We start from the raw sequence: 22400 nt of genomic DNA, 5'->3' as shown, positions 1-22400 counted from the left end.
TTTGTTGCCTCCTCTGGGCTTGCTCCAACAGGTTGATATTCTTCTGTGTTGACGATACCACAGCCGGGTACAGCACTCCTGGTAGGGTCTCACCAAAATGGAGTAGAGGGGCAGCACATTGCCAGACTCATGGTAGGATGCATTATTTGTACAATTCTGCTGCCGCTTGGTTTCATAATTTTATTTTCAACCAAGGCTGAACTTCAATGCTCTCAAACAACCTTATTCTGAGAAAGCTGATTGCAATTTTATTCAAATTTTCCTGATATATTGCCTGATTGTTGAGTGTCTGCAAACCTGCCCCCCAGTAAAAGGGAAAAAGAAAAAAAAAAGGTTTTGCACAAAATTCACTGGAAATTTCTCTAGTAATAGATCAACGGTAGTCAAAAGGGCAAAAAATATTACATTGTATGTTATTATGCTATAAATATTTTAAATATTGTGAAATAATGGTATAATTTTGCATTTTTTCAGTATTAACTTCAGAGAGATGCAACACATGTAGCAGAGAAATTATGAAATTGGCTCTAGTTGAGAAGAGAATTTCTGTGTAAGAGGAAGAAGATTGAAACAGTAGTTCAGACAGAGAATTAAACAGTTAAACTTTTGTGGCATAGGTTTTGTACTTTATACACAGTTTCCATTTAACATGTCAGGAACCCGGTTTTAAAAACAAGACAAGAAGTTACCCAGTGAGAGTTTGTGGCAGTAAATTTAAGCTGGATACATACTTCTTTTTAAAAAACCAACATACAATATAGCAATTACTATCTGGATCTAAGGGAACTGGGAAAAAAGCATATACAGTTAAAATCTGACAAAGAGGTAGTTAAAATTAAGAAATCTCTGTGCAGACCAAATCATCTGCTCTAAAATAGACAGAGTTGTGTAGTTCTACTGGAAGAGAGCTGGCTCTGATGAAGATTAGATGGAGACAGATGGCGGTTACTAAGGCAGCAAAGTGAAACCCAACAGCCAAGTTGAGTTCTCACTCTGCGTGCTGGAGGGCAAGCATTCCCATACCCACAAGATCTCCCATGACTGCACCAAGCCCAGGGTGCCCTGCAGTCATCCTCTCCTGTCTCTCCGCAATTGAGTTGAAGAGCAGTGAATGAAAACTTCAGAGCATTGCAAGGGAGCCCAAAAACAAGGTCCAGGGAGACACCCTATATGATACACAGGTTACAGAGTGACCATCTGCTGTTCATCAAAGTGCAAATTGACAAGGGCTTGGCTTCCATATGCAGGCACCAATGCCCAGATAAACTTTTAGACAGGGTGGTCTTCTTGGTCTTGCAAACGAGGGCAGAACATGATTCATTGGCTGGAATACAGAGTTAAATTCAACCTTGAAGGAAAGTGCAGTTCTCTGGCAGTGAGGGTAATTAAGCGTTGCAACACCTTACCAGAACTGGTGTTAGACTTATTGCCATTCTGGTTCTTTAAAACAAGATTAGCTATCTTTCAGAAGGCTTAATCCACCTCTTGGGAATAGCTGTTTTGTCTGCGTGTTGTAAAGGGCTGGAGACAGATCCCTCTGGCCTTATACCCTGCACATCTCTGAATCATTTTGCAGATGATGAGGTGACGCACCAAGGATGAAATTCGCCTTGCTGCAGAGTGATATGTCTACACCTGTATACTGCTTAAATCCCTTCCTGTCTTGAAACTAGAAGCACTCACAAGAATATAGGAATCCTGCTCAGTACTTATCATAGGAGATGTTCAAGTCCCAAATGTCTGCCCTGTCCCTGGAGGCTGCCTGAAAGGCAGATCCCACAGGGCTATACATTACTCCTTAGTATGCAAAATTGGTAGCAGGTTAGTTTAATAGGATGAACAATAAACAGAAGCCATTCATACAGTGCTTTATATGGTTTTTTTGTTTTTCCGGCTCATGAAGCTGTGCTCACTAAGGAAGAAGTCATAGCCTGGGACAGTTTGGCTCCCAGACTTAATGACCTGGCGCATATACAGTGCACCCTTCCACCTATCTTTCTGGACCTGCCACTCTTATGTGGCTTTCATTCTCAAAAAATGCCATTCATCTTGCTTAAACTTCAAAGTCGCCATCTATGCTAAGCACTTTGGTCTATATTTAGGCTTGATGTTAAGAAGAGGCACTATTAAAGGAGGCATTGTTCACAGCTGTTGCAGATGTGATGAATTATGTCCCAGCAGTGCCTCTGTTTCTCCAAAGGTTAAAGAGGGAATCTGAAGTATAAACTTGATGGTCTTAATTTGAGCAAGTGAATCTATCAATAGTATCTTACCACCTCTGGAAATTTAACCTTTACTTTATGTTTGGCTAGCTAGTTATTATAGATTAACAATAATAATCAACCATGACCCACATTATTTATTCATTCTCCTGCTATGCTGACTGCAAACTAATTCCTGTCTGGAAAGTGAAGCATTTGAATACTTTAGATTCTCTGCAAATACTTGGGCTTGGCTTTTTAGAAAGGTCTTAGTAAGAGGTACAATTGTGACAAAAGTAAGTATTAATCTTGTCTGTCTCTATATTTTGCGTCATGTGGCATTGTTTGCATCCAGTTATTTCCAGAACTTTGAAGGAAATCTGTCATTCATTGTTACCAATTAGCTGCCTTTACAATATGACCTGGAAACTGTTTTCCCGACAACTTGGTGTTATTAATAACATGCATTACAGCTGGGGCGTGCCAGTAGTTCAGGAGTCACAGAGCAGCATGACAGTTTAATTTGGTACCTTGATGAGATTTTTGCCTGTGAAGTTGCACAGAATATAAAAGACTCTGGCAGAATAACATTGGTGGGAGCACTTTAAGGGATTTCCAGACTGTCTTATTTGAAAGCATTTACATTCAGTGATTTGAAAAAGCATGTATTGTAGCTTAGAAAACTGAAAGGGACAATTCTGATTACACTAATAATTAATAACAATATTAAAGTTTTTCAGTTACCACACAGACTTTCATTGACCAGTCAAAACAGTTTCATCAAGACAAGTTAGAACCATTATTTCTTGTGGTGAAATGCCATGCATCCCCAGCACTGATGGAGTCTCCATGAAGCTGTAGACCCATAGACATGTCTTCAGCTTGTCAAGTCTAGTATGCAGGGCTGAAGAGCTGTAGCCATACCAAAGCACTGACTAAAGTGCATGACTGGAGCAAAAGACGTTTCAAATACTACTGTAAGTCACTATATACAACACGTCCTAAATTTGGCAGATAAATCACAGATTTGCTCTTGCCACTCCAGACTGTCTGTTGCCCTGATTCCAGTGCACATTAATCTGACAGTAGTCAGTGGCTTCGCTGTGAGGAGCCTTATGGCTGGGATCTTTACTGTGGTTGTACTCTGTGACTGCAGTCCCACTTTGATGAAGATTGAGCAAAGCAGAAAGCAAATCTTTGTTTTATCTTAGTTATTTGGCTACTTTCTAAATCGACACCAAAAAAATAGGTACAGAAATCTCCAAACATTGTCATTTGCATAATGAAGTATCATCCAATCCAGTTAATGACAAAATGAAAAGATGTCTGCCCTGAACCATTTATGAAGAAGCTGGGAAAATCTGGACCTTCTCCAGATTTTTGTTTAACCATTCAGTAGAGAATACAATTTAACAGTGTGTCTGTGTCTGTGCAAGTCTGCAAGAAACTCTGGAGGACTGTAAGTGACTCACACTTTCTTGCAATCTGTGTCGAATTGGAAAACTAACTCAGGACCAGACTTTTTCACAAGCCTAAAGAGATAGAGGTGCCCACTAAGTACATCCATGTTATTAACTGTATCACTACTAGGTAGAGTAACAGGAATACGTTTATGCTGTTACTATCATCTCTGAATGCTACAGAGACATTTCCTGTAGCATAACAAGGCAGCCAAGCAAGCTAAGAGTTTACAAAGGTGTCAGGGAAAATACTCATGGTAAAGTGTCATCGCATATTGGCATAGAAAGTTTCCTGAAAGTTTGCAGCTTACAGTAGATTGGAGTTTACACAGGTAATGAGTGAACAAATTAATCAATGGGCAGATGAGTTCTCTTTTTCCCTCTCTTTTCTGAATGAAACTAAGTACTGTACTTATTTTCCAGCTGAGAAGTGAAATTAAATTGTCTGGGTACTTGATGGCCTACTGTTTTTAGAAAGCTATTAAGATGCTGCTATCAAGTGGAGGACAGCTTTCTTGACCCTCTTTAGCTGGCTTATCTAGTGGCCACCTGACCACTTCATCACTTCACAGGAGGCGTATCTCCAGTGGTGACCACGTTTAACTGTGTCTTCCTCTAAGTGGCAATTTAGCAAGTGAGGCAACACACTGAACTAACTTCTCAATCAGGTGGGGGAGCCTTAGGGAGGAAGGGAACATTCTGTGCCATTTATCTTGCCTCTAAGGACAGCAGTAGTACAGCAGCTTTCCTGTTACTTCAGCTCGTAACTTTTTTGCTGGGACTATGAATTAGAAGCACGCTTGCTAAAGATAAAGAGTCTCTCTGGGATCAGAATAACAGGCAGAAGGATCCAGCTCTTTTTTTAGAGGTTCTGTAGTGAAAACATGGGTTTGTATAATACTGGCTCTTCATGGAATGTCTAGCTCCTAGCTCGTTGTTCTTAGCTGATCCCAGCAATTTGATAGTGGACAAAATTTGATTTTGCTAGTGAGGACAGTCACTGGGGCACATTAATGCCAAGTCCTGCTCACTTTGCTTGTCACTTTGTTAGCCTTCATGCAAAAGAAACTCAACAGATTTTTTTTTTTTTTTTTTGACTGAGAGAGGACCTTAGACATTAATAAGCAGATTTAATGCTCAAAGCCTTTTTTTTTTAAAATAACATTTTTAGCAACAGCTTTTTGACCTTAGCTCACTTCAAGATCTCTGTGGTCTGAGCCTCAGAGAGCCACGTAAACTTTCTGTCAGGGGTAATGTTTTCTAATAAGGTGTTTGAGTAAGAGAGGGTAGACACATGGGCAGAGGAGCACAAGACAGCATCTTACTTTTTGGGTCAGCAGCCCAGATACTCAGATGTTGTATAAGTGCTCTGCTTACACAAAACCCTGGTATCCAGGGATAGCTCTTTATTTGGTCACAAATGCATTCCTATTTAGGCAGCAACTCTTTTGGCATCTTCCTCCATTGGTTAGTCAGGCAGAAGTTATATGTGATGCTTCAGGGGTGTTTAAAGCAAAGTCTTGTGTTTTCAATAACTAACCAGTGAGCAAGACCCAGATTTGCTCTCCTGGATTTCTAACACTTCCAGACAGAGGTATTTTCTCTCTTTCTTGTATTTTACTCCCTGGTCTTTGATCAATGCTGTTTAAATGGTATAATGTTTCACCTAAAGGGGAGTGGTGGCAGATAGCAATCATTCATCAAAAAGAAACCCTTTCAGAGACAGAGGGAAGCAGACAAGCAAATGGCAAAAAGACCCTCCAGGCAGATTTCTGGTAAAATACTTCTGGGGGCCCAAGTTCAGACACTTGCTCCAGGAGCAAGCAGCCTTTTTCACATCCTGGTTTTCAGTTGCTCACAAGCCACATAGGTGCCTGAATTTTGTGATCGTGAAATGGATGAATGATTGTCTTCTCTGTCCAGCTCTGAACCTTTCACTCAGGATTTCTGAACTGTTCTTTGCAAAGAGCAAAGCTGCCCATCAGACAATGTCAGCAAATGAACCAAAAGGAGAACTGGTTTCACTCTGAAGTGAACCTATTGTGTGGGCACTTTAGAGTGTGGTGACAGCAGCTTAAGATGCTCCTTTATTTTTCTTCCTGCAGATTGTTCTTTTTAGAAAGCTAGCCCTGAATCCGATTATTTTTATGATCTAAGAAAAGGCCATGGCAACTGTTTATCTTTCTATGTTTCTATACGTTCTCTAATCTAAATCGAATCACTCTCCATTCAAAAGCAAAAGAGACTTCTACGGTATTCTGAGAAAGATCTTCTACTTGTAAATCAGCATATTACCATTGAATTTCAATTAATTTCACCCTTGGCTAAGTAGACTGCAAGGGATCTAGGTAGCTGAGTGATCTGGCCTTTTGGTTCAGTGGACTGTAATGTACAAACTTGTAGGAAATAAAAGAATGGGTTTAATTATATGACTTTACTCTGTGATAACGTAGCTGTATATTTTATTTGAGCTCACGAACTATATTTCTCCATGGTAGATATTCTTTCCTCTTTTAATTTCTCTTTTTTGATAAAAGTCATTATAGATCCATCTAAAAGAAAGTAATGAAGAAAATGCTTTCCCTATAATTTCACAGGAATGCAGCCTTCAGAGCAAAAGTGTTTTTTAACTTAGGTGACTAGCTTGCATTGACATGAGTTAGTATCACAGCAGAAATATTTTTCAAGTGCTTGGCCACAAAAGAAAATTACCAACTTGTTGAAATCACGCCTCCTAGTTGTTGCACAAATCTAACCATGAGTAGCTTTAATTACCCAGAAATAAAGTGGTGAGCCTTCTTAATGCAGCACCCAAGTTCAATTTCCAGTCTTGCTTTTATCTCCATTGATGACTTGGTTGTAGGACCAGTCCTAGGAAGTCTGTGAGCTGTGCAAGTGAGTAAAAAATAAATATTAATATAAGGGAAAAAAGACAAAAATTATTTTAAAAATCTTGTTCCTATTTTTAAAGGATGCATGCAAGGATGAAATGTGTTTGCAGCAGACACTGATGTAAGATTATTGACAGTAAATTTGGAGGAACTTCTCTTTCTGGAGGCGGGTGTCCTTTGCCCTCTGTCATGGTCCTTATGCCTGCTGTCCTAGTTACCCAATCCCAGCGCCTGCATGAGAGATCGTGGCTATTGACTAAGGTTTCCACTGAGAGGATCCTGCAGCCTCTCTGATGTGATGTGGCGCTCACCCCTATTCAAACCCAACCCCAGAATTGGCTCTTGTCTGGAAACAGCCTTTCTCTCATTTCTCCTTTGCAGAAATTAGGTCAGGATGAAAAATGCAACATTATAACTAAAGCCAAATTGCCTTTCCATGCCGTACAATATCCACACATCCATAGGTGCATTAGTCATACTCTACTTCTAAAAATTAATAGCAATAATAGTAACAACAGCAACAATAATGTGCAAGTGAGTTGATCACATTGAGCTGAAAACTGAGTAGTTTCCATGGCAGTTAATTGTGTTTTGTGTGGTTCATCATTCAAACAGTCTCAAGTTCAACATGGAAAAAAGAACAAGGAAAAAACCAAAAGAGACAATGCTTTAAAATGCTGTATACTGAGAGCATCTCAGAACTGGTCCTTCATCACCCCTGAGCACAAAGGCAGAAGTCCAGCTGCATTTCTCAATATCAGAATAATTTTCTAATAAATTCAGAAATCTGTCAGTAGTTTGAAGCAGCTTCTACCACACATTCTCCTCTCACTGAGGTCAGCCTACAGCCCAACATTCCAACACAATTACAGTATAGCATAAATTTCACCATAACTTAAGAAAAACCAAGATTTTTTTCTCTGGTCTTTTGACTCTAGTCCTGGACTTGGCCAGGAGGCTGATCTCTGCTGGCCACAAATGTGCCACATCCAGGATGAACTTGCTGAGGATGCCTATGAGCAGTTCCCAGGTATATTTTCTCTACCTAAGTATAATTTTTCAGCAGTCTAGAGTCTGCTATTACAGTATTAGAGAAGTTTTAGAGAAGTTCTATTTCCTGTGTACATCTACCTTGCTATCTTCTTGAAAAAGAGATAGAGTGTAGCAAACCATTTAATCAGTTTAAAACTATTTTCTAACTTTATGTCCACTCTTCTCTTTTTCCGAGGAAGTCTTTTAGACCTTCCTTGCTAACTCTTCTCCATTACTTTATTTACATTCAGGCCTGCAATTTATAATTTTCTTGTTGTTGTTTTTTTTTGTTTGTTTGTTTTTTGTTTTGTTTTTTTTTTTAGTCAGATTTCCAAAGACCTTTTTACTGGTTTTGCTGCCTTGCCAATGCTGCCAGGGCCAAGAGAAAGAAAAGCACAAGCAGGAGAACTAAGGCAGGAACTTGGAATCTGGGAATTTCAGACCAATTTTTGCTCCATACTTTTCCACTGTAACTTTAAACAGATCCTTATCTTTCTCATCATCTCTGTTTTACTGATTCAAAGGAAAAAATCCCAATGATTGCTCTGTACACTGGAGTTCAGAAGCAGCTAGCTTATCTAGGAGCAGGAAAGAGAGAAAATGAGAGATGTTTACATCCTATCCCATTTGATAAGGTAAATCATACTATTGCTGCTACTGTAGGGTGAAATGGTATGCATTCCTGTTTTGTAATGAATAATCAAAGCCATTCCACTTGGAGTTTCTAATTCTTGAAGCAATGTCACAGTGGATTTTTAATGACCCAGAGAGGAGGACAAGGGCCAGAAGTGCAGGTTGGGACCTCAGCTTTATTTTCTTTTTGTTTCAGACTCCTTAAATATTTCCCCCCTTTTTTTTTCTTTTTTCTTTTTTTTTTCCTTTTCTTATTTTAAGCCTTTGTTCTCTGCCTCTCAACAGAAAGTTCTGTTGTATGGTTTTAAATAACTTTACAGGCTGTTTTTACTATCACACACGCACACTACATTCTGCAGAATGAATGGCAACACTGCAATCAAGAACCATGCTTCTCCAACCCCAAACAAAGGCACTTCTGCTTCTCGGCAGCACCAGGATTTGACCTGGGGGTCCTCTGGAGCAGGGACTACAAAAGATTAACATTTCAGTCTGCTGAGCCCACCAGTGCAGCCTTGCCTTATCTCATAAGCTCTGCCAGAGGAATGAATTACCCTAGTTCATTAAGACTCGTTTTGAATTGTGGTGAGAGGTCACCACATAAGTCACCTCCAGTCTATTTTGCGAATAATATGGATTATGATAAAAGCTGGCTGGGAGGTTGAAGCCCAAGGATTTTGTTTTCTTTATCCTTCAAGGTGGGTAGAATACAGGGTGGGGAAACCCTGATCTGGACATTTCCTAGCACTGCATAGTAGATTATAGAAAAGTCCTTTTTTGTTCTCTTTTTTTTTTTTAACCCATGAATGGGTGACCTCTTGATCTCTCTGACCCCTTTATTTTTGCCATGAAAGAACTAAAACTAGCTCTGCCCATACAAAACCTTCTTTCACTTCAGTTTTCTCATGATTAAATTCCCTGCTGTGTTTTTGTTTAAGTGCTCTGATGCTGTCCTTTGTAATTGGGCAGATGTTTGACTCTTTGAAATGGTGCCTTTTTTTTTTACTTTAGTAGTGGGCTACAGTTAAGGCATGTTTGTCCACATCAGGAATATATGAGAAATGTTTCTACAGTGGCATTCATGTCTCACCATCTAAAAGCACTTTGCCAGTGATACACTGGGATACAGTAATTGATAATTTGCATGAAAACTTACTTTGATGCACAGAATGCCTTACAAAATAAAACAAAGGCTGCCTCCATGTTCAGTAGATGACTGGGAATACATTAATTACAGTTGTAGACCTCTTCAAAACTAACCATGTCAAACGTAGGTAATGGAGGGTAAGGTTGAAGGCAGATGGCATATGATCTACTTTAATAACTTATGTAGAAATAAGTGGGAGCCAGTCATTGGGGAAAAGATGTGAAAATAATGTTGAAGGAAATGGATTTGCTTCAATTATCAGTTAGTGCTGTACGTGCATAATCCCACTGGCTTTGTGGGAGCTGTGTTAATTCATTAGTGTTGAAAGCATGGTCTTTAGGAGAGGGAAGGTAAACTTGGGTAATGTTTAGACCCGGTGTTGGAAACAGAGCTTTTTCAGGATTCAACTAAATCCAGATTATTTTTACCTGAACTTTTTTCAGGCCTCTGTAGACTGTGGTTATTAAAGATGTGTGTTCATATAACATTAGCAACTAATTGAGATCAAGGCATCATTTTGCTACTTACTATACAAATAAACTGAATTTTGTCCCTGAGGAAAGATAAGCTTGAAATTTACCAGAAGTCAGTAATATACCAGCTGAGCTAATGATTCAATGTTCAAATTTCACAATGCTGGGCTTAGATTTGCTCTCAAAAGATATGTGAATTGAATTCCACTGGATCTGGGCACGTCTTCCTGTACTCCTTAGAGAAGCGAACCAAGCCCCACGGCATCCCTCTCTTGGCTGCATTCCAGAGGTGCTCTGCATCATCTAGGTGCAGCCCCTGGCTGGATTTGGGGGTCCGGGGTGTAATACTCCTCTTTGCCATCTTTCTTACCCCTGTGAGCAATCCAAGTACCTAACTTTAGGTAATGCCTATTACCCCATCTATTTTTGATTCCATGCAGTCCAATATAAACCAAATAAACCTGAAAGAAATAACATACAATATATTAAATAGACTTGTACTGGCAACCAACTTGCACTAAATGCCACCCCCCATGGGGGTAATTGAGTTTAACTATCCACTTTAAAATGTGTTTAAGGTTTCAAGCACAATTTTTTCAACCTGTATTTAAAAAATAAATTTCACCAGAGGACCGATCTTGTTCTGATCCATCAGTAGGGTGCTTAGGATAGGTTTCAAAATGTAAATGTAGTCCAAATATTTTTAACCAAGAAAAAGGAGATTTCACATTTAAAAAAAAAAAAAAAAAAAGCCAAACCAAAAAAAAAACCCCAAAACTCTGAAGCTCCAGTCTGGGAATGTCTTGCATTCGGGCTTGTCTTTCCATGAGATGCCATTAGTGTAGGCAAGGTGAAGCACAGAGCGGGTTCAGATTTCAATGGAAAAGGCACAGACAGGTCCTGTTCACCTTATACTTGGAAACTAATTTCAGTGAGATGTGGCTGTGGGTGAGTTAAACAGATCTGTAGTTTCCTTCCTTCCCATACTTCTCAAGAAAAAAGATCATTGTCCTTTCTGCAGCCCTGGTTTACAGAGGATGGATATGAGGAAGGGAGAGTGAGAGAGATTTAAAAATGTGTCAGCTTTATCCTGGGAATTGCTGTGCTGAAGTAAATTATTGCCTAGAAGTGAATTATCATTTTTGTGAGATCTTAAAAACCAACAGCTGTGAAATTGACTTCTAACTGATTTTAATTGAGATGGACCAAAACTTAAAATACCAGAAATGAAAATCCTGGATGCTGTATTGGGTCTAGCTGGAATGGAGATACTTTTCCTCATAGCAGCCCTTAGAGTGCTACGGATTGGTAGCTAGAAAAGTATTGATAATGTGCCAGTGCTTTGACTACTTCTGGGCTGTCTCTCCAATATTCCCCCTTCACCAGTAGGCTGGGCTCTTGAGAGGGGGACACAGCTGGGACAGCTGACCCAGACTGACCAAAGTGATATTCCATATCACATGAGCTCTGCTCAACAATAAAAACTTAGATAAAGGAGGAGGAAGGGGGAGCAAAGTCTCTGTCTTTTTTATAAGCCTCTTTAAGGCAGCAATAAGGTCTTTCCCAGAGCATGCTCTTCTCCTGAAGAGAATTGGCTGAACAACCCCAATTCTCTCAGCCTGTGCTCATAAGAGGGTTGTTCCATCCCTCAGATACATCTGTGACCCCCCCTCTGCACCTGGTCGAACAGGTCCATCCATGGCTGTCTTGCACTGGAGGCCCCAGATGTCACAGGACAAAAAGATCAAAACATGGACTATTTCCCAAAAACAAACCCTTGTCTTGCTGGTAAAATTTACAGAGCTGTTGTGAAGGACATCATTGTTCATGAGCTATGTCAAATATCTGTGGTCTCTCAGAGCCTTGGAGGGAACCACTGATGATGGTGGACAATTACTGGAGGTTTGGCAGCTGGTGTAATCCCGGCAAGAGATTATTCCAGCTCTGCTTCTTCGTAGCAAGAATTATTTTCAAACCCGAGAGGGTTGAAGGATGAATTATCTTTATTAACATCCTGAATAAAGCTATTTTTTTGGTGACGAGAATGTGAATATAAAACCATACTTTTTTTCTGAAATTTGCAATATTTCAGAGCATGGAATTAATGATTTGTTAGGACACCTGTGTGAACAGGTGAAGAATGAAACAACAATGATAAAAGCAGGATAGTAAGTATAACAGGTTAGTGACACCATGTGACTCTTTTAAGCAAATATATCCAGTTACTTTGTTTACTATTGTCTTTCCAGAAGGTTTAGTTTTAAAAATCAGGTTTTCCTAAAATTATAGGGTTTTTATTTTCTTTTGAGTCTCTTTTTCAACACTACTGCAAACCCCACACTAACTCAGAAGCACACAGAGCTGATAGTGTATGAAGACACCTTGTTGGACGACATTGTTTAGGAGTTAGTAAATGCAGCTTAAGTTTGGATGGCATCCTCCATGGAGCTGTAGGCTTCTGTGCAATCACTTTAGTTTTGTCATTGCATTCAGACTGAGTTAGCCATTCTTTGTGCCAAAATGGCTCCCACAGGGATCCAGATGGCTACTGCCACTCTCTGTGAGACACTTTCTGGTTTGGTCTCATAATCAGAACAAATGATGAGAGTGTAATAGAACACAGACGGCAATTGAGAAATTACGAGCAATCTATTAATCTTTGGGGTCTAGTATCACAAAGTAAGAGTGTAACACTACTCCCAATTTAATTGAAAACTCTCTGCATAAAGGACAATTAATGAGAAATGAACAATTTTGTGTTTCAGGAGAGATGAAGTGATGGAACCTCAGGGTATATCAAAGATTTAAGAATTGTGTTTGACTCTCTCCTGTGACAGGTGTGAAATTACTTAGTCAAAAAGACATGTGCAAATGTCTTATGCTCTGTGGTGCTGTTCGGGCAAACAGGCCAAACTTTGCCCACTTCTTGCTCTCTTCCTCACACCTCCTCAGCATACACTGATGTCAGTGGAAAAACAACAAGGTTGTTAAAACCATTGGAACTGATGCCATGAATAAAGTTGTGTTTTGCAAGCTGATTATTCGAGCTAACAATGTCATTGCTGTTGTGTTACAGCTCACCAGGTTTAATGGGCTCCATTTCATACCAAAAGGGGCACATATGACCTCCTTTATAAAAGTACCTTGGAAGAAATAGAGCACAAAAATGATTGTCTGGAGAAAGTTTTTCTGGTTTTTAGTGATTTAAATGCAGGCTTGTATGCAGGAACTCTTGAGATTTCATCTCTCCTCTCAATTAGTACCTTTGTTCCCAGTCTGTGTAACCATGGTATGGGGCTCATAGGAGCTACTTATACCAGAATAAGGAGGTGTGGGGATTTATCATTTAGCTTTGGTTGCTACACAGAGTTTGGCACATTTCAGGAATTTAAGTGTAAACAAAATGACCAGTTTGAGGTCAAATTTTGGCCCTTTCTGCCTCCTGTAAAAATGCTGCCTTTGATTCCACATAATCAATAACAAAACACATTGGCCTGGAGACTTTACAGAAATAAACAATTTAATTGAGCATAATGTTTCCTTGTTAGCACTTTGTTCAAGGACAGAATAAGCTTTTATGAAAAATAAAGACAATTTCCATTCATTTCCTCCTGGTGTACTGTTTTAGGTGAGGTCAAGCTATCTGTTTGGACATAATATGCTCTCACTTGAGATTTTTCTGATTCAAGGTGAGGAACGATGAAAAGCTGTGAGTGCAGGTGATTTTGAATAATATCTGTTTTTTAGAAGTTGCTGCTTTTTGTTCTTTACAAAGAGATTTCTTTGGGAAAGAAAAAAGACAACTGAATAAAATAACCCTTAACATACAATAAATAGGGTTTAGATTGTTGTAAAATGGGTTTTATTGATTGTGTTACATGTTTGCTACAAATTTTGGAGAGGTACTTGTATTTCAGTACTCCACTTTCATTGCACTGGCCTTGGTTTACTGTCTCAGATCTGTCTATCTGTAAGTATGCATGGGAGGAATTCATTAAAGTATGATAAGCTGGAAGATGACTATGAAGGAGAGAGTGAGCATTATCAGAATGAGGGGAATGTAGAAATGCCTGAAATGTTTTTCAGTTTGAAAAAAACATATTGCTTATTATCTTCCTGAAAATCTGCAGTTGCACAGCAATCAAGGCAGTGTGCAGTTTTTGTCTGCCTTGTAATATTGACAGACACACCTGTAATATCATAATTAGAATGCTGGTTTAGGTAAACCATAGAATCCTGGAATGGTTTGGATTGGAAGGAACCTTAAAAACCATCTTGTTCCAACCACCTTGTCATGGACAGGGACACCTTCCACTAGACCAGCTTGCTCAGATCCCTATCCAAACTGAACTACACCAGGGATGAGGCAACCACAACTTCTCTGGGAAACCTGTGCCAGTGCCTCACCACCCTCATAGTGAAGAATTTTTTCCTAATGTCTAATCTAAACCTACTCTAAACCTGCCCCTTTTAAATTTAAAGCCATTATCTCCTCTTCTGTCCTTCTTTGTCCTTGTCAAAAGTCCCTCTCCAGCTTTCCTGTAGCCCCTTTAGGTACTGGAAGGTGCAGTATGGTCTCAGATATGCTGTACCTGAGCTGCTTCACTGCTTCATCTTAATACAGGCATGCACATGACCTGGAAAATGCCACATCAAAATAAATAAAGATATAAAAAAACAAGTGTTGGGCAGGATTTATCAGCACGTTCAACCAGATGAATTTTAGTGTATTGTGAATTGAATTGTGAGCTAGATGGCAAAGTTCCTTTTAAACTTGATCTATTCAATGCAGACAATGAGGCCTGGAGGGCTATTTATCTGACCCTGAGATAGACACCTGCATTTGACCAGCTAAATGGCTTTCTAGACTCCACTGACTGTGCTGATTAGGTCTCCTCTGACTGTAATTGAAGTGTAGAAAGACACCTGCCTCTCCTGTGGAGGTCTAATTTCAGGTGTCTGAATCTGGCCCTTTATCCACCCTTCCTCTACCAGAGCTGAAATGAAAGCTACACACTTCAGAAGAAAACAGAATTATTTCTACTTCACCATGGCTCCTGCTATTTTTTTCCGACTCCGCCTCATGGTCACTGTCTGACTCAAATCATGAAGATCGGGGACTTTTAGCACTTTTAGTTGCTGGTTTATCTGAGAATTTACCTTTGATGCTGTTAACCTTTTCTTGCTGCCTTTGCTCACATTCAGATTGCCTGAGATGTACCAGGCTTCTCTACAGCATCAGCCAATTTGGCAATAGGATTAGAGTACAAGCTGGAACTGGTCCAGCTATTAGCAGCTAAAATATATGATGAGACTTTGATCACTGCCAGTGATTGCCATAGCTCTCCCAGTGGCAGCTTTACAAGAGACCCAAATATTTTGCTTCATTTCTTCCTTTTTGTTTGTGTGCATTTGTGCATGTATATATTTGCTGTCATCATTATTCAGGTTTCTACGTACTAGGCAGAACAAAACATGAACCATTAGGCTGTTTTTTTGAAACCTTATCTCTTTCTCCTATACTTTTTGCATGCAGTCTCAAACCCTATCTACAACTTAGTATGTTAAGCAAAAATGTTACTGCCTGTTTCTTCTGTAGTGCATCTGTTCTCTACATCATTAATCCTAGATTTGCACAAGAAGACAATTGACATTTTTCTTATGGTAGGATAGAGTTAGTAAAAGACAAGAAACATGGAAATGATACAGACAGCAGGGTTTTAGAAAGCTGTTACTTTTAAGCCAGGGTAGAGTTGTTATTTGCATTTCTTGCTTGACAGCTGCATTCGGGAGCTTTCTAAAATGTGGTGGCTAATACAGACTGCATATTGTTTTACCAAAAACATTGTATTTTTTTCCATACCTTTCTGCAAGTCTGTGCACAGACTGGGTGATTTCTTATGTTGAGGTGGGAAGGATATGCCAGATAACAAAAACAGTATCTATGGGGCTGGCCTAGGCTCATCTTAATAGCACCTTAGAAACATTTGGATTGGAAAGGACCTTAAAGATCACCCCAAATTAATTTTACTTGTCTTGAACCACTTTAAAACATACTGTTACCACGTTGGACTCATGATTTGTGTATCCGCAGAGCTCCATGTCAAAACATGGTTAAAAATTAGGTCATCTAATTAACTGAAACTAAGAAGGTGTTGACTGGTGCCTTTCTGCCACTCCAGTAGAGTGCAACAAACTTGGGAAATGACGTGTAAGACTTAATAACAGGTATGGAGCTCCTTTTGCTTTGGCAAGCAAGCAGATGGATGTTCTTGCAGCCAGTCTCCAAACACTTCCAAATGCAAAATGGGAATTTGCATCCCAGAAGATACCAGAATGCTTTATTTTCTAAGCATGATTACTTGTTTTCAGCTAACTGAGCAGTTGGATGGAGACAGGAAATTTAGAAGAGCTGTCTTGGAATGAGTCCACTCAAGGAGCTGTTCCAGAGAGTAAGCCCCCTTTTGCATGCATATACAGGTTTTTCTGAGTGCTATATTTATTAGATAGTCATCTGCTGGATATTAATATCAACAAATGTGACTTATGTGCTTAAAAAGGGAGTGGAGGTGCTCACATGAGCTGCATGATGCTGTGCGTTGAAGCTTGTTGTAGTCTGTTGTTGTCTGTACTGGGTGCTACTGAGTTGTCAGCATAGCTTGCAGCAGGATTCAGGTTATTTGCATGTACTCCTTAACAAAGTTGAGCCAGTTAGCTCCAAGAAAGCTCTCATTACCTCAAATGGATTCTAAGTCATTGAGAGCCTTCCCCTTTTAGGAATCCAAATGTATAAAAGTTAACCAAATGCAATGCAGTGTTGGCTGTGAATGCTGGTGTATAAAGCTTTTAGCTGTAACCTGATTCACATCTGCTCTCAGCACTTAAGCTGATGAAAAGTGACAAGCCTGAACCACTGCCACTGACCCAGGCTCTTTCTGTCTTTTTACTAAGTAAATGGCAAAAAAAAAATCATACTAATTATTGATAACAATCTGTAATTTCCCAACCCTTTGCAGCATTATGTGTGTTTCTAAGCACAAAGTACTGACTTGAAGGGTCACAGTCCAGTTAGTCAATAAAAAGCACCAGGACTTGTTATGAGGATGCATGCTGGTTTGGAGAAAGTTATATTTGTTCTCTCCTGACAGCCTAAAAAAGCCAAAAATGACCCCTAACCTTCTGCTCAGGCTTGAGATGTTTATCTGTATAATTTACTAACTGATCTTTGAAGTAATTTGGATTACTTGAAATGTGCACACAAACAGCCTTCCAACTGTACAGATAAAATCTTGCAGTGAAATCTGCACATTCTGCAGCCAATGCTCAGTGTTCAGGGAAGTGCCAGTTGGACAAGCTGCAATGTAGCACCATTTGAAGCCCACAGCAAGGGGATAAACACAAATGTGTTCCTCTGGACTGTGAAGCTGCAAAATCCTTCTTGCTTTTGCACTTCTCTTAGTGTTTTTTTTTTTTTTTCCCCATGAGTTTCTTTGATTTTGGAAACAATTCTTATTCTCCTTTCCAAAGGGATGAGTTCCCATCATTGTGTGTTATTGTGTGCCTCTTGGTGTTCTCTGTATGTAGAAGAGACAGCTCCTTTACTGCCAGTAGGGAGGCACAAAGCTTCCAAATACACTTTGGTGCCAGCTCCACTCACAGGTGGAGAAGGCAGTAATTTTCTCTGCATTATGGAATGCTGTGATGTGTGCCACTGGGGCCTGCATTTCTGAGCCAAGCAGCAAGCAGCATTACCACATTGCCTGTGGCCAAACCCATACTAATAGGCTCAATATTAGCAGGATATAAGAGCTCAGACTTGTAACCTTATTAACACAGTCACACTATTTGGCCTGGAGCTGAGTTGAGTCCTGTAGACACAGCAGTGTCATACCTGCTCACAAGACACTGCCCAGACCTATGAATACTATCTGAGTGACTGAAAGGTGAAAAAGAATCTAAGAATCTTCTGTTATCTGCATACTCACTTTCCCACATATGTGCAAAAAAACCCAAAACAGCAACAAACCACAGAAACAAAAACATGGTACTGGAGAATATCAAGGAACAATTTCCAAAGATAATCCCTTTAACTATCCTGGCTCTCAAAGTGAAAAGCCAGGGTGTTTCAAGGGAAACCTAAACTAACCAGCTGCCATGATACATAGCTACAAATCAGAGGGCAGATATAGATTAGATATGAATAAAAAATTCTTTACTGCTAGGGTGGTGAGACATTGACACAGTGCCCAGAGAAGTGATGGCTACCCCATACCTGGAAGTGTTCAAGGCCAGGCTGGATGGGGCTCTGAGCAACCTGGTCTAGTGGAAGAGGGCCCTGACCATTGGAGAGCTGGAATTAGATGATCTTAAAGGCTCCTTCCAACCCAAGCCATTCTATGATTCCTTGAAATTAATTGTCACTGTCAGTTCTAATAGAGAGTGAATATGCTACTGGGACCAAGTTCAGTTGAAATTTTAGAAAATCATATTGAAAAAAAGACTTTCAAGCCACTTGGGATATTTGAGGACTTTTTTTGTGCTTTTCGGATAATCAGACTTCAGAGAATGGTGGGCTATTGTTAGCAGTCAGTTTCAGTTAAATCAACAAAAGTTGCCAACATTTTTAGTATGCTCTGAAGCTTTTTGGACTCCTGCAGCAGAGTTTTACTAGGGATTCAAGGCCCTTGGATTTGAGTGATATGTGAGATGAGTACTGGAAATTATTCTGATGCTCTTTGTTTTGCTGCTAGGTCTTATCTTTCTAATACCCTACTAACTAAAGCTAACAGGATGGAAAAATAGGAATGTTTTCTATAGAACCTGTGACATACCTTAGCATTAGGAAGGGAGTGTTTAACTACTGCTATGTGGGTGTGCTATCAACTCTCTGTGAGCACAGACAGCAACTAAATATGAACAAAAGTGGGGGGAAAAAAAGGAAATCTTCATGAACGCACTTGGATGCCATAGCTAAATTATATTCTCTATGAGTTAAAGCTAGAAAGGCAGACTTCCCTAACAGACATAACTTTCTAGTCTAACTAAATGTAGCCTGAGCAGTTGAATCTACTGACAAGGTGCCTGTTGTGGATAAACCATTTTATCATGGGTATTTTGATATCTTCCTCCCCTAATAACCCTAGTATTTCAATTTCTTAAATACATCCCCATGCTCCAACTGTTTTACTATTTTAAATAGCTTACTCATCTCCGAGATGCTGACATCTCCCAAAGTCTCTGTGCTATTTAGACACCTTCTTTGTCATCACATAACTGCATTTTGTATGTTTACTATTGGAAGTCATTCCTCATTAGAGAATCCTTCTACATTCCTGTGAACAAAGGGCTATGACGGTGACTGCTTTTAATGAACCCCTGCTGTTTTGACATATCTTAGGCTTCATGAGACTTGTGGCTGTGAATGCAGCAATAGTCCCAAAAGCTGTGTTCCTCATGATCTTGTATGGATCATCAGAGCAGGACTGAAAATGGACAATGAAACTTTTGACAAATATGGTCCTGGGAGAAGAGACTTCCTTCTTGCAGATTTCCTTCTTGCAGGAAGTCCTTGGAGTTTTTCTTCCCTTACTCATTCAGATGTCAAGGATGAATGAATTCCTGCCATAGCTTGAACCAATTGTTCACTGATCCAGAAGACAAAGATACACAACTGGTAAACTATTGTACTCATAGTATAAGAAATTATTGCACTTTAATCTTAGACAAGGAGCATTTTCAGGGTAATCCCAACAGGTTTATCATTCCAGTTAAAAAATAATGGCAACTTTCATCATGATTAGGGTTTTCCAAATAATCCTTTTATTATTGTTATCATTTCATAAGCTTTTTTAATTAGCATCTAATAGGCAGAGGTTTCCACCATGATCTGTCCTGCATCCTGCAGTTCTCAGGTCTCTGTGGCACACAATGTTCTGCACGGCCAGCACCAGAGAAGCTGTGAATGGAACAGAATATTTGTATGCTGCAGAAAATGAGGTGGGGAGGAGAGATGTGCAGTGAAAACACATTTCACAAAAATAATATTGCCTCAGAACAAAGAATAATAAAAAGAATTTTATTTCCCTACCTCTGTGATTGAGTTTTTAGTGTTGTTCCATACATCTCTTACACTCAGACTGTATATAAGTAAAGGGTTTCAAAGTGCTTTATGTATAAATAAGGAATACTAGTCTGTTTTATGTGTTTGGAAAGAGGTGATGGTAAGGTAAAATAATTAGGTAGGTGAGTGGCAGAGGATGCACAGCCAAGCTCAGCATAAAACCTTTTCCTCCAAAACTTGAAATATATTTTTGGACCATGTAAAGGTGGTTTGGGAGGAGGAATAAAACTCTGCAAATTTTCACAAAAAATATGTTTGCATTTTTTTTCTTCACTGTCACTGTGTTTGTGGGAGGCAAAATGTTGTCTTTGTAATGGTGAATGCTCTCATGAGTTTGTGTGATATTTGAGATTAAATTATATTCTCTTAGTGAGAGAGTATTCTTCTTACACCAGCCAGGAGAGAGAAGTTTTGATTTTCTAAGTAAGTAAAAGCAGGACACAAAATATCCAATTTTTTACTGTATTTAAGATAGAAGTCCTAAAATATGTGAGTTTCATGAAGACTTGCCCACAGGACCTTCAAGTCAGATATACAGAAGGCATTGCTAAATATATATGGTTAGAAAATGTATGTTCTCGTAGTTTCTGTCTGCCTTTGGATAAGTCATTGGACTCAGTGTTTGGATCAGTTACAGTGGATTATTATACATTTCTTTCTCCTAGCACCCATGCTGATTGTGCCTAAGCACTGTAGCCTGCCTAAATGCTTCCTTTTGCTTCTTGTCTCTAGAAATACTTGACACTCCCTGGCTGAATGAGGCCCATGACTGTATGGCAAATGTCGTTCTCCTGCAAGTGCAAAATAACTTCAGAATTGTTTGGCTTTTCTGCATTAGTGTCAGTGTTACATAACTGAACAAACAAGAGTCAAGTCCATAGTAAGCCCCAAGGCAAGATATTGGCAAGAGCAGCAACATCTTTGCAATGTAATCTAGCTTTTAGATCTAAGTCAGTATTAGCTTTCTTTCTCTTCAGGCACAATTGCATGGGCCTGTGTCTTCATTTGCATTTATAATTTAAACATGTATGTGTAGATCTTCATGTGTGATAACAACTGATTTTTAAAAGGAAGTAAGGTCCCATGAGAGAGAAAATGAAGGTGCTTGGAGTGTATGGCACAGTACTAGAGATGTCACAGGAGATGTCTCCCTATGAGATTGCAGGCAACACTAGAAAACAGTGTTCCATATAACCCATCATGGGTTGAAAATATGAACCAGATCTCTATAAGGTTACTGACTTTTTCCATAGAAAGTGGATAAAGCATTTTTACATAGTGTAATATAGGACAAAGACTAATTTTGAAGCAGGAGCTTCTTTTTAAAACTTTCAGTGTTGATAATGTTAGCAATCTTAATGCTAGTCAAACCACATTTGAGATTTGACTTTCACAGTCAGATAATTACACAAAAATCTCACTCATCATTTAAAAAGGAAAAGATTCTCAGATTTTCCAGTCAGAAGGAATGAACTTGAAACCATGTCCTAATTCTGCAAGGAATTGTTAAGATCCAGGAAAAAAAAACTTCTACCCATTTTCTTTTATTTACCCCCCACCACCTTCTTGCTGAAATTGCTATTGGCACATAAATATGTATGGACTCAAAAGACTGTGATGTGTAAGAAAAGACAATAGCTCCTCTGTCCATTTTTCTAAGAAGACTACAACAGGTTATCCTTAATGGATAACAACAAAGTATTCCTACTGGGTTTCAAACTGGCATGGCACCCTTGCTTCTTTGCTGCCTGTTTGGCAAGTTACTTCCCTTCTCTCCAGTTTTGTTTCTTCACCTGAAAAATGGCCTCCTTTCTAAAACACTTTTGAGTTCCACAGGTTTCTGAAAAAGTGGAATATGAAGAGTGGAGCTAATATGTTAGAAAGGGAGGATGGCCACTTCGGCAAGGAAAAAGGGGGAAGCAGAGGGTTCTTATATATAACATAAGAAAAATAGAGTGAGCAACAAGCTAGGGAAGGAGGGAAGTTGAAAGCAAAGAAAATGGATGGATGTGAGAGATCAGTTTAATGTGGAGGCTTTTAGAGGGTAATAGCTAAGTAGCAGAGGAACCTGCATTGGTCAGCTCTGAGGCTGCAGAGGAATCACAGGTTTATAAGTCTGAAAGAGGTTCAAAAAACCCCAGGGCAGGATCAGCTGTATCTCTGTCATTTCTGGTGCATGTTTCTGTAATTTGTTTTGAAGACTTCCTTTGATGAAGACTCCACAAACTTCTTAGATCATTTATCTCTGTGTTTACCTTACCCTTGGGAAGTTCCTCTCATGGAAATAGTCATGTAAGGAGAAAATTAATGTCATTTAGGAACTGAAGGAATTTAAACATTGTGGTGCCCTGCATATTGACATATGATAGGTCAGGGAGCAGAGTCAACATATATGAGCCTTTAAAATTGACTTTCAGAAAAAAAAATCCTGTATCCCTTCCTT

The 22400-nt window shown here is 39.4% G+C and overlaps 1 protein-coding gene across 19 annotated transcripts in view; it reads left to right on the top strand.

Moving 5' to 3' along the window:
* Positions 1-22400, top strand: part of TENM4 (teneurin transmembrane protein 4) — a 1547018-nt gene that overhangs the window by 1066709 nt on the left and 457909 nt on the right. Inside the window, exon 3 of one of the 19 annotated variants that reach the window (XM_038158295.1) lies at positions 16210-16289. The exons of the other annotated variants lie outside the window; for them this stretch is intronic. The gene's annotated coding sequence lies outside the window, so the exon portion shown is untranslated. The remainder of the gene's footprint in view (positions 1-16209; positions 16290-22400) is intronic. 19 annotated transcript variants of the gene reach the window in all.

Source organism: Motacilla alba, chromosome 1 (assembly GCF_015832195.1).
Source record: "Motacilla alba alba isolate MOTALB_02 chromosome 1, Motacilla_alba_V1.0_pri, whole genome shotgun sequence".
In the NCBI taxonomy this organism is placed as follows: domain Eukaryota; kingdom Metazoa; phylum Chordata; class Aves; order Passeriformes; family Motacillidae; genus Motacilla; species Motacilla alba.
This window is presented reverse-complemented; position numbering and strand designations above follow the sequence as displayed.